Source organism: Engystomops pustulosus, chromosome 7 (genome assembly GCF_040894005.1).
Source record: "Engystomops pustulosus chromosome 7, aEngPut4.maternal, whole genome shotgun sequence".
In the NCBI taxonomy this organism is placed as follows: Eukaryota; Metazoa; Chordata; class Amphibia; order Anura; family Leptodactylidae; genus Engystomops; species Engystomops pustulosus.
In genome coordinates, this window is record NC_092417.1 from 41,583,792 (window position 1) to 41,596,163 (window position 12,372).

General features: G+C 42.4%; 1 long non-coding RNA gene across 3 annotated transcripts; it reads left to right on the plus strand.

Moving 5' to 3' along the window:
- Positions 1-6,164: 6,164 nt before the first annotated feature.
- LOC140068754 (uncharacterized) lies at positions 6,165-12,046 on the plus strand. Of its 3 annotated transcripts, none has more exons than XR_011848541.1 (3): positions 6,165-6,230; positions 10,556-10,638; positions 11,809-12,046. It is a non-coding gene; the product is annotated as an uncharacterized lncRNA (long non-coding RNA). The 3 variants fall into 3 exon arrangements; XR_011848542.1 differs by lacking the exon at positions 6,165-6,230 and adding an exon at positions 6,244-6,392; XR_011848540.1 differs by lacking the exon at positions 6,165-6,230 and adding an exon at positions 6,244-6,356.
- Positions 12,047-12,372: the final 326 nt, after the last annotated feature.

Consider the following 12,372-nt stretch of genomic DNA (forward strand, 5'->3'; position numbering starts at 1 on the left):
TTTAAAAAAAATGCGGCGGTTTTTCCGAATACGTCGGGTTTTCGCTCGGCCACGCCCCCCGATTTCCATCGCGTGCATGCCGGCGCCGAGGCGCCACAATCTGATCGCGTGCGCCAAAAACCCGGGGCAATACAGGGAAAATCGACGCAAATCGGAAATATTCGGGTAACACGTCGGGAAAACACGAATCGGGCCCTTAGTAAATGACCCCCATTCAGTCAATAGCCATTCAATGCATAAGGTCCACCTACAAGATATTGCCTCTCCTGGGTGTGTAGGCCATGTCACACGGTTATAATCAAGTGTGGAATCTGAATGTCTCTCTCCGGCTCGCACAAGACGGTTGTTAAAATTCTCAAATTTTAACTTTTCATAGACTTCTTTTATTTATGGGACATTTTCCCTTCAAAGCCTTCATAGGGTGATTTTATAATGCAAAGCCACTTTATTATCTTTTAATTTGCAAAGATTTTTTTTCCTATAACTGTTGTTTTTGTGTTGTTTTTATATTTTACAGTTATCTGTCTTTGGCCATCGTATTAAATATGCTGTGAGAAAACATGACTGAGATAATAGAGACACCCTGAGGATTTGTCTTTATCTAAAACATTTATTTTTTACCAGCAAGTAAACCACAGCTGTAGCAAAGAAATGAATACAAAGTACTGAATCGGAGCAAAATTTTTTAGCCAGTGCATGTCTGAACAAATGTAATACAGGCAGTCCCCGGGTTACGTACAAGATAGGGTCCGGAGGTTTGTTCTTAAGTTGAATTTGTATGTAAGTCGGAACTGTATATTTTATAATTGTAGATCCAGACAATCCAGCCCCAGTGACAATTGGAGTTTAAACATTTTTTGCTGTAATGGGACCAAGGATTATCAATAAAGCTTCATTACAGACACTTAACAGCTGATTATTGCAGTCTGGGACTATAGTAAAGCATTCAGAAAGCTTCACCAGAGGTCAGAGGGGTCTGTCTGTAACTATGGGTTGTCTGTAAGTCGGGTGTCCTTAAGTAGGGGACAGCCTGTAATCGCTTTGATGTGAGAGATATTCTTACAACAACATTCTGAGCCTGTCTAACCCAACCAAATTAGAGTTCATACACTATGGGGGCACATTTACTTACCCGTCTGGAGGAGTTCACAAAAAGCCTATTGTCCGTGTATAATGCACTGTGCCGCGATTCACCTAGCTTGTGCGCCCGATATCCTGCATGTGTCGCTTCCCCGCTCAGGTCCGACAGAGTTCACCATCTTCCTCCTGTTGCACATGAGTCCATTGTCTCGCGACACAATTTGAAAGTTAAATCCCGCACTCAGTCCGTATCAGTCGTATCATCCAACGGACAGCCCCTGATTTCTGTCGCATGAAAGCCAGCACAGATGTGCCAAAATCCGATCGCGTGCAGCACAGTCCCCTGTTAAATACCTGTCAAACCTGAAAACGTCGTAAATAAGCCCCTATATGTTAAGTTTTCATTGACTAACAGTAATTATGACAAAAGTGGAAACTAGTTGGTTAAATCAATTATTGGTGGAAGGGGGAACTACAGCCTGATCAAAAAAGCTGACACATTAATAATAGTTGATGACACCCTGGCCCTGCTGGCTCACATTTGGAAGGCAGACCGATACTCTACCTTCCATTGGTTGAGGAAACACCACAAAGAGTTGTCTCACACAGGGCCGATTCTAGCAATTGTGCTGCCTGAGGCGAAAATTAAAATGCTGCCCCCCCCCCCTCGCTAACACCTACACCAATCATAAGAAATCCTAATCAAAATAAATAACTATATATCCCTAAGAATAACTAATGAGACAACTAATGTAACTTTTAGATGGGTGTATTATGTGAGCTTTATATTAGCAGTATGATTACTGAACCTCCTATAGTTCATAGGAACTTGAGTTAGACCACCATAACATAGGTAGAAATAGGGGAGGGACGGAGTAAAATAAAAAAAAATACTCATTAATATGAATGTTACATGTTCTGTGCAACTGTTTGGACAAGTTCTGGATGGCAGGTGTGAATATGTGATAAAATCAGGCAAAGATCATCCTTTTACACCTTTCGGGGACCTTCACATGAACGTGTGCAGGTCATGGGGTACATAAAAGTGATGAGTGCAGATGACAAAACAATAGACGGCCCGGGCAGTCTGCTCATAATCTGCCTATGAAAACCATAGCTGTGTATGAGCCCATGAAAAGGTTATGGAGACGTGTGCTATAGAAGCAACATTTTTAACTGTTTAAGTGACAGTTGTTAATGAGAGCTGCATATGAAGATCTCAATGTCAACCATAACTATAACCCTGAATATCTGCATCTCTGCCGCAAAGAAACACCACTGCTCCTCCGTATATACAAGAAAAATAAAAAGAACATAAACGGTCAATAATTTATGTCCCATAGTGTAGAAGTTTATATTGACCACTGATACACTGAGGCACATTTACTAAGAACAGTGCAGGGTGTACTATGTGCAGTTACCTGTCTATAGTGCATGATTTCTGGTGCACGTTCTTCATGAATCTGGTGCTCCCTGCACAGCTCTGACAGAGTGCACCACTTTTTTTGGTGCACCTATATTATGAGGCATGCAACACAATTCTGTCTGACTTTGCATGATAAATGTGACGGTCTGAATGAGCACTGGAACGTCCCTTTCAATGACAAAGTGTTTTGCGCATGAAGAAGAGTGCAGCCGCGACACAAAAGAGTTGCGTGCAACAGAAATGTGGCGCAGACACTTCTTAAGCACCTGTGCAAGCAGTTTCCACCTAAAAGAAAGCTCAAAGTCCGACAGGAAACTGACGCAAAGCCCTTAGTAAATGTGCCCCAGGGTTTTATTTATTTCTTTTAATGCGGATACACAACACTTTTAGCACTGTTACATCTCAGCATTTGAATGTGTATAGTGCATATGGAATTAGGGCAGACAGTCTGTTTAAAACCATGAAAAAACATGTCTGCCAGTACACCAGGGAGGGGGAGATATATATGTATGCTGGGGACCTGCATGTTATGGACAGTTTAATCCTCTAGTCCTCACATACCTTCCAGCATCTAGTTTGCTGTCTCCAGGGCCAGTCATCTGCTTGTTCAGCAAGAGGGTAAGGACTTTGGGGGAGGAGGCAAACAATGTAGTGAGGCAGGAACGGATGATCTCTCACTGTCCTGCACGGAACTCACACTCCCACATACTGTATCAGCTTCTCCTGCTCTGGGTTTGGCAGGGAAGAGATTGATCTTCTTAGCATTGTCATCTCTTTGGTGACGCTCCCCTACTCTCCAGCAAGGACTTCTTCTTGTGAAGCGGCAGCACTGGCTCCAGAAGTGCAGGCTGTGGGTCCCTGAGGTTACTGGGCTCTGCAATGCCGCCCCCTACAGGAAGCTTCCATCTGCCGCCTGACGCAAGATTTTCATCTTGCCTCATGGCAGATGCGGCCCTGGTCTCACATATTAAAAGGTTAGTTTTTCATTTTAGTACTGATAAGACTGGCAGAACTAGCATCAAGCTGATGAGTCTGCTCAATTGAGTATAAACCATTTTAGTGGGTTTGCTGCCCAAAAGACTTTGGCTCCTTACAGAACTTCTCCATATTGCAACCCTGAAAATACCAACATGATCCTAAAAAATATATATTTCTCAACACAAACAACCACACTGTGACTCCCACCCAACCAAAAATAGACTGTGACCCTGGGAGGGTCCTTCAGCCTGAAGAGCTTTCTGCTATTTGCAATGAACTGTTCCTCAGCCCCTCCCCTCTGCTCTGAGTAACTGGTTTAAGTATCCACCCAAAATCCTGATGCAGCTCCTACCCCCAGCAGAGGGGAGGGGCTGTGGAGCAGCACAGTGCAGAGCAGAAAGCTCTTCAGGCTGAAAGACCCGTCCAGAGGCCTTACAAAGATCTGGAGAGCTGTATTATAATTTTACTTTCCACCATCCTGTCACTTCTAGCAACATACACAAAGGTAGAGTTACACATCTCTCCAGGGCTTCCATCTAACACTGTCTGCTGCTTTGTATGGTCAATATTGCTGAAAGATTTCCTTAAAAGTGAACCTGTCACTAGGAATGTAACATTTATCCTATGCTATGTTGTTAAAATACCTTTGTTAGCATTCTGAATAATTTCAATACTAAATATAAGTTTATTTCATATAACCTGACTTCCTGCCAGTAGCATGTGGTGAGTCCTAGGGGAAGGGTGCCACTGCCGTGTTCTTGTATCTCCTCACGATTTCATCCTCTCCTTTACACCTGTAAGTGGGGAGGGAGCTGCATGAATATGGAGAGGAGACAGACACAGGCTGCAGCTGCCCCACTTCCCCCCGGACTCCCCTACTGGCAGGTCATGTGAACTGAAGGACATCCACCACTGGGATCTAGGATTGTAAACCAAGTACACTTACATACTGGTGTGTGCCCACTCTGGCAGGATCCATTCTTTTAGCTTTTTATGCCCTGGTTTTCACAAAAAAAGGCTTTTAAAATTATGCAAATGAGCCTGAGGCTCAATAGATGTTAATGGCTCCTTGAGCCCCTCAGGCTCATTTGCACATTTTTTAAAGCCATTTTCAAAAACAAAAGCATAGAAAGCTGAAAGAAAAGTGTATCCTGCCAGAGGGGGCTCACACCAATATGTCAGTGTGCTTGGTTTACAATCCTTCATCCTGGTGGTAGTCCTTTCAGCTTATATAAAGTACTGCAATGATTCAGCTAATGCTTACAAAGGCATTTTTAAAATCAGTATAGCATAGGCCAGTGATGGAGAACCTTTTGGAGACCGAGTGCCCAAACTACACTTATTGTTATCTGTTCATCCACATCTTTCAATTGTATCTGCCCCCTGAGGTCACCAATACAGTTGAAAGAAGGAGGGCAAATTCAGAGTCTCGTTGTAGCTTCTCTCCCGGGTCGCTCTGTAGAGGAAGAATGGTGGGTCCAGCAGGAGGACCTCCAAAGATAATGCAGTTCTGTCCACACCTTCTCACTTTTCCCACAGTTCCAAACAGCCAATGAAGTTTCGCTTTAAAATAGTGGCATCTTTTAAGTTGCCTGGGACTGCAGGAAGATTTGGTGGATTTGGTCCTATTTGGTGAACTCTGTCCTTGGGTGATGGCCCGAGTTCCCACAGAAATGGCTCGGAGTGCCACCTCTGGCACCCGTGCCATAGGTTCACCACCACTGGCATAGGCTATAGGAACCTGTCACCAGCTATAAATGACATTCCCGGTGACAGGTTCCCTTTAAGGTATAGAAGGATTGAGCATACTGGATTACAGCCTGGATGATTATTTTATCCACATGGCCTTTTCCCGTTCAATAAAACATGCATGAAATAATTGCTTATCTCACTGCTATTATTACACTGCCTGAATTTTGTCTTAATTTCTCAGTCTCTTCATTAATACATAAACAGACATTTGCACTTCTTGATTGTAACAATTAGCAAAATTACCACTTCTAAATATCCATAAGCCTGAAATTTACTATCCAAAAAATGTAAAGCCCCAAAAAACAGAAAAGCAACAATGACTGGAAAAGCTTGTAGGAAACATCTGTCAGATCCACCCGTTCAGTATTATCCGGAGAGGAGCAGCTAAGCTGAAAGCAAAGAGACAAGCTAATTCCCACTCACTAGTGTGGAACAGAACCCGTGCCCCCCCTAATTACACATCTCAATGTGCTATTGGATGAAAGATGGTTACAAATAGGTCAGAAAGTCCCTTGAGGGGAATGTAAAAATCTCAAGGTGGAGGGTCGGGGATGTTTTCACAGGCCGTTAAGTGTTCCCAGCGGTTCTGGTCCTCGGATTGTGTATGCGCAGTCTAATACTTTTAACCTATTTGTCAAGGGGCCTGGCATCTAATTCAAGGTTAAATACCATCTGTTAGTTATGATACTAAGAATTAACATTAAGAAGATTAGTGGTGCCGGACAATGTAGAGCAGAATCCGATTCATATACGTTTTAGCTTTTCCTGAACTGTCGGACATTCGTTCTTTTCACTTTTTAACATCCATGATTCATCTACCGACCACACACGGTTTTACTGAATACCATTGCATCATTCACGTAGCGGTAACCCCAAATAGGGAGCAAATACTATAGAGATGACGGTCATCAGGTGACTTTTCTGGCCCAGTAGAGGTTGCTAAGGCAACATTAACACAATGTCCAACGATACGTGACACAATTCCGAGGAATGAGTAAGAAATCTGATAAAAGCAGGATTACATTTGTTGCTTGGGATGAGGGATTGCTGGCTAAATGTTCCTGTGTGTCTATGATAATAGTCAGTGTCACTCGGTCGGGAAAACCGATTATTACCCTTGGTGAGGGATCTTGTGAGATTTGCTGATTTCTATCCTGTAAATAATTTATTTCTATGCATGGGATTTATTTGGGATATCATAATTAATATCTAAATTGTTTCCAATCTCCATTATGTAAAGAAGTTCTTCAAATCAATTACCCAGTGTAATGGGCAGAGGGATAAGGGTCAGCCGCTGTACCACCAAAATTCATTCATTTACAGCGAATCCAAAGGGTATTTTCACATTGACTTATTGAAGGAGATGTAACAATGTGGCGCAGGGTCCTCCAGCGCAAACACAGACAACACTATTTTTTTTTAAAACATGTCTAAAAACCTTGATAAATGTGGCAGAAAGCATTTTCTGGCACAAATTACACCAGAAGTCTGGAAAATGTGGCTTAAAGGAAATCTACCATTTACTTTTGTGCCATATGAACCTAACATACCTTGAGAATGCTGTACCTACACTCATGCAGAAACATATCATGTTTAATCCCTCAAATAAGTGGTTTTGCTGAAAAAACAATTATAAAATTATGATAATGAGGCTATGTCGCTCCTGTTGTCCCTGCCTTCTCCTCTTACCCTAATTATGCACTGCTTCGGAGAAAGCTGTAATCATTGGGGCAGATTTACTTACCCGGTCCATTCGCGATCCAGCGGCGCGTTCTCTGCGGTGGATTCGGGTCCGGACAGGATTCATTAAGGCAGTTCCTACTACGTCCACCAGGTGAAGAGCATCGGAACGCACTCAAGTTCACCGGCCTATTCCTAGTGAAGGTAAGTGCAAGCTCCGCGACACATTTTTTTTAAATGCGGCGGTTTTTACGAATCCATCGGGTTTTCTTTCGGCCACTCCCCCCAATTCCCGTTGCGTGCATGCCAGCGCCGATGCGCCATAATCCGATCGCGTGCGCCAAAATCCCGGGGCAATTCAGGGAAAATCGGTGCAAATCGGAAATATTCGGGTAACACGTCGGGAAAACGTGAATCGGGCCCTTAGTAAATGACCCCCATTGTGTTGACAGGCAGAAGTGATCAATCTCTGCACCCCCGCTCCTGTGTATGAGTCATCCAGTTCAGGTTGATTAGTGCACGTTTGAAGATTATTAAAGGGTCATTGCATCCTACAAACTGATTGGAGAACAATGTGGTTGTGAATGTGAATGTGGTTAGGGTGCCAAATGTATGGCTAAATAGGTATCAGTGTAATCTGTGGTTAGTTAAGATACATTGGAGTCTATGTGGAAATTGTCAGGAAATGTTTTACCTGAAATTTCCTGTATATAATATGTTTTTACTAATAAACTATCTATGTGTTGTCATTTTTGGAGAAGAAATATTGAAAGGTACCGTGGTGGGAACTTTTGGGCTACCATTTGTAGCTTTTGCATAAATTCCCTTCTATGTTACGTCCATAAGTTACTAGGGGTATTCAAATAAATATTTTATCCTTTGGATTCAACTTCAAAATGATTCCTGTTGGGGTCCACATCTTGGCTCTCTTCTTGATCAGCAGTTTGAAGGGTCATGGGTGAGTGTGAGTGCTGAAAGCTCTTGATTGTTGGCATTAGTCCAACCATTGTTTTGCCTTCCAGAATGTCGGCACTGGTATCTTCTTTCATATCTTAGAACTAGTTTACAAGAACTCGGAGCATCAGAATCGGTACATTATCAAGCAATCACCACCCTGCCTTATAACTGACCACACCAGTACAACTATATTTCTTCCTGTAAATGGATCCCCCCCTAGATACACTTTAGCTCCATGACTTTTGAGAATATACCATCCATTGTCTCTGGTTTCCTCCCACACTCCAAAACATACTGGTAGGTTGATTGGATTGTGAGCCCCATTGGGGACAGGGACTGATTTGGCAAATTCTGTGCAGCGCTGCGTAATCTGTGTGCACTATATAAATAAAGGAATTTTTATTATTATTACTATTATTATTATTAGAGAAGGTTGCCAGGGTCCAGTCTCCTGTCTGATCCAACAGTCAGTATTTTAAAATCAAAATAATGTCAAACTTATATAATTTTCGGTCACTTAATCATCACCTTGACTAAGATGGAATCTCACCAGAGTAAGGGTTCCTTAAAACCTTATTGAGACATCTAGACAGATCCTATAATGGATCCATATGTGTCTTTATTGGGGATTCCATTATGGTTGAAATTGGCTATTTTTGCAAGTTGGCTCATGAAGACTGTCTCATTCTTTTTTGTTCAATTTTCACATGATAAAATGAACACTATTTAACAGTAAAAAAAATTTGGTTTGAGCCTCATCTTAAAGGGACTTTAAATGCATTTGCATTTTCGTTGCCCAACCCCCTCCTCAGCCCCATGATCAAACAGCGGGGCTGCGCTTCTTGATTGTGTAATTGTTTAGGAAATGTTTTGATGACTGTTTTGAGATCTGGTTAATGGCGGTAGTTATAAACTAAGATCTCAAGGATGGCAGACAATTGAGGATTGAGTTCAGTTGACTTGATATTTTGTGCTCCATTAGAAGTAATTTGAAAAACTACAAAACATTTTCATAAGTTTAACTCCCAAAGATTGCAGCTGCTAAAAAGCATCCAATCCGCCACTGCAATTCTCAGTAGACCCCCATCCCCCCACCCACACTGACACGCACACACACATACACACACACACATACACACACACAGACTCATGCAGGCTCACACACATACATACACACACACAGACACACACACAGATGCACACACACATACACAGACTCACGCAGGCACACATACATACATACACACACAGACGCACACACACATACATACACAGATGCACACACACATACACATACATACACACACAGAGACACATGGACACATAGACAGACAGACGCACACACATAGGGGCAGATTTAATTACCCGTCCCTGCGCGATCCCTGAGGTGTGTTCCCCAACTCCAATGCACAGCTGCCGCGATTCACTAAGATCATGCACCCGATATCTTGCATCTGTCGTTTCCACGATCAGGTCCCTGGAGTTCACCTTTTTCTTCCTGGTGCATGTAAGTGCTTGATCTTGCGACTCAAATTCAAACTTAAATCCCGTGGCTTGTCCGAATCCGTTGGATCGTCTGGTGGCCCGGTCCCCAATTTCCGTCACATGAAAGCCGGCGCCAATGTGTCAAAATCCGATTGCGTGTGACACAATCCCCGGCACGATCCCCAACGAGTCGGAAAACGACGAAAATGCGTCCGCGGGACCCTTAGTAAATAAGCCCCATAGACACACACATACATACACACACACACACACAGACACACACACACATACATACACACACAGACACGCAGACACATACACACATACATACACACACAGACACATACATACACACACACACACGGACACACACAGATAGACACACATAGCTTATGGAAGTTGGCTTAGCAAAAAAAGTTAAAATTATGTATCATATATGAATGTGTAGAATAATTTAAAACTGTTGAGAGCTGAGGAGTGAAAAGCACAAACTAGTTTGTATTATTTTTTGACATGCAGCTAAACCAAGGCACGAGCCCTGGGACTACACAGAGGATTCTATCAGGGTGCAATGTAAGTTAGAACACACAATTATATTGCAATGAATATTCTTAGAAAAGGCAGTAAGTCATACTTGCACTGCAAGCTGTAATGGACTTCTGCAAAAGTCTTTAGTAAAAATTAGGTCCCTGGTGACAGGTTCCCTTTAAGCAATAACCTGCAAGCACCTTGAAATGTCACCATGTATAAATTTATCTCATATTCAGTAAAACAATTCTGCAAAAATGCCCTTACCAGACAGTAAAAACAATCACCTTAAAGCTTAACCAAACCTTTGAAGAAATACATATAAAGCAGGTGATTATAGTAAACTTTGTAAACTAATTCTTTAAAGGAAGGAGTTTCTCTCTCCCTTTTTCTTCTGTTCTTGTTCCTGTAGTGAGCAGCAAATCTTATTTCCTGTACATAGCATAGAGATTTAAACATCCTCCTTTCCTTATAAGTAAGAAAATGTGGGGGAAATGGCACAGGAACATATTTCTCTCATAAAGTATATTACAAAGTTTGTTATTATCATCTGAACTACTCATTTCTACTCAATTTCTGTACACTAAAAGACCAAAATCTTTAAGGTATCTTTTATGTATTTTAACCCTCTGTGCTAAACCCCTACCTATGCCTTTTCATGTGTTGCAGATAGAACCCTCAATACATCCAGAACACTGGAAGGGACTTTAAACTTCTGGGGACTGCATTAATGGACTTGGAATCGGAGCAGGGTGAGTATATGTAATGGGGACACTGGATTCAGGGAAAACAGACAGGACAGTGAGCCATAAGTCCCAGCTCCCAACAGCCCTGCCTATTTGCCTCTGTATATCCTATGCCAGTGGTGGCGAACCTATGGCACGGATGCTCGATGGGGCACTCAGAGCCCTCTCTATGGGCACCTGCACCATCACCCCAACGCAGAGTTCGCCAGACAGGACTCAAGGCCTCTTGCAGTCCCAGGCAGCCCAGGACACCAGAAGGAAGCTACAATAATAATCCAAACTTCTACTCCTTCTTTCTACTGTATTGGTGTCCTCAGGTTCCTTTACAATTTAAACATGTGATAGCGCAGGGAGTAATAAGTTACTGCTTAAATTGTCGCATTGGCACTTTACGAAAAATATGTGGGTTTTGGTTGTAGTTTGGGCACTCGGTGTCTAAAAGGTTTGCCATCACTGTCCTATGCAATACAGAACAACCACAAAGACAGTCCCTTTCTAGGCCACTTTACAGACATAAAACAAGACTAACAAACATAGAAATGCAATAAGGACTGGTAAACAATCCGGGTCACAACTGAGAAAGCTTACAAGGCACAGAATCGCAAAACACTAAAGAATAGTCTCAAAAACAAGCCAAGGAATAACTAGGAAAACAAGAGTAGCAACCTATAGCAGATAAGATATTAGAGCTACTGAATGACTTTAACCAGCAGGGAATGAGCTGAGCACAGGATTGTTATAAAGGGGAGGAATTCTGTCTCTGGTGGTTGGAAAGTTGGTGGGGTTAACTCTTGTCCAGAGCCTATTCAATACACAGCCAGCCACTAGAGCATAGTTTTCTCTGCTGGCCGAAAATAAACCGCAGAGAAAGTCAGCGTCTCCTCAGCCTATTAACATGAACCGAGGTAGGCATAGAAACAAACCTAAGAGTATATTCAACTTTTTTAATTCCCCCCTTTAACTTTCTTTGCTTCAGTTTAACAGACAGAAAGCATCCTGTGTGACAAAAAAACAATATGTTCCAATGTTGAACAACTTCCAACAAATCGTAAAATCACAAGTCGTTCCAAATGACAAACTATCATCTGCTGTATCTGTATAGTCAGTGTTTATGATGCAAGAACATTGTGCCGTCTTTCCTTTTCTAGGATGCTAATAGGTTAATTTAATCCACAGAGAATATTCCTACAAAACACCTGCTGAGTCTTTTCCCAATGTGAACTAAAGGGAATTCTCCTTCTTGAAAATTGAAGCGCCGCCATGAACACAAGAGGAAAGTATCCATTTATGATGGTCCTGAGAGAATAGTGAGATTCAAGTTACAGGAACTGGAAGAATAACAACATTGTTAACAGATGATAGCTAATCCCCCATCAGTGTCACACTTAGATTATAAACCACATAGGAATGATTGAGCCCAACTGCACCCAACCTTCCCAAGGTCCTGAATTTTAGGTCTGCTTCCCAATGTCTGCTTCCCTTCTGCCTGATATATGTTGATATCATGGGTAAAGGTCCTTTTCAGTATAAAATTTGGTGGGTGGTTTAGGGGGCTATGGGCCCCCTAGAATGCTTGGGCCCAGGGCTACCGCCCAAACCCTAATATTATAATCCACTACTGGCTGTAAACCATGTAATGACCAGCAGTATGGTAACTCATCATGCACAGACCCAGGGGTCTCAAGCTTGTGGCTCTCGGGACAATAGTTTGCGGACCCTACCTCAATATCAAAGTTTAAT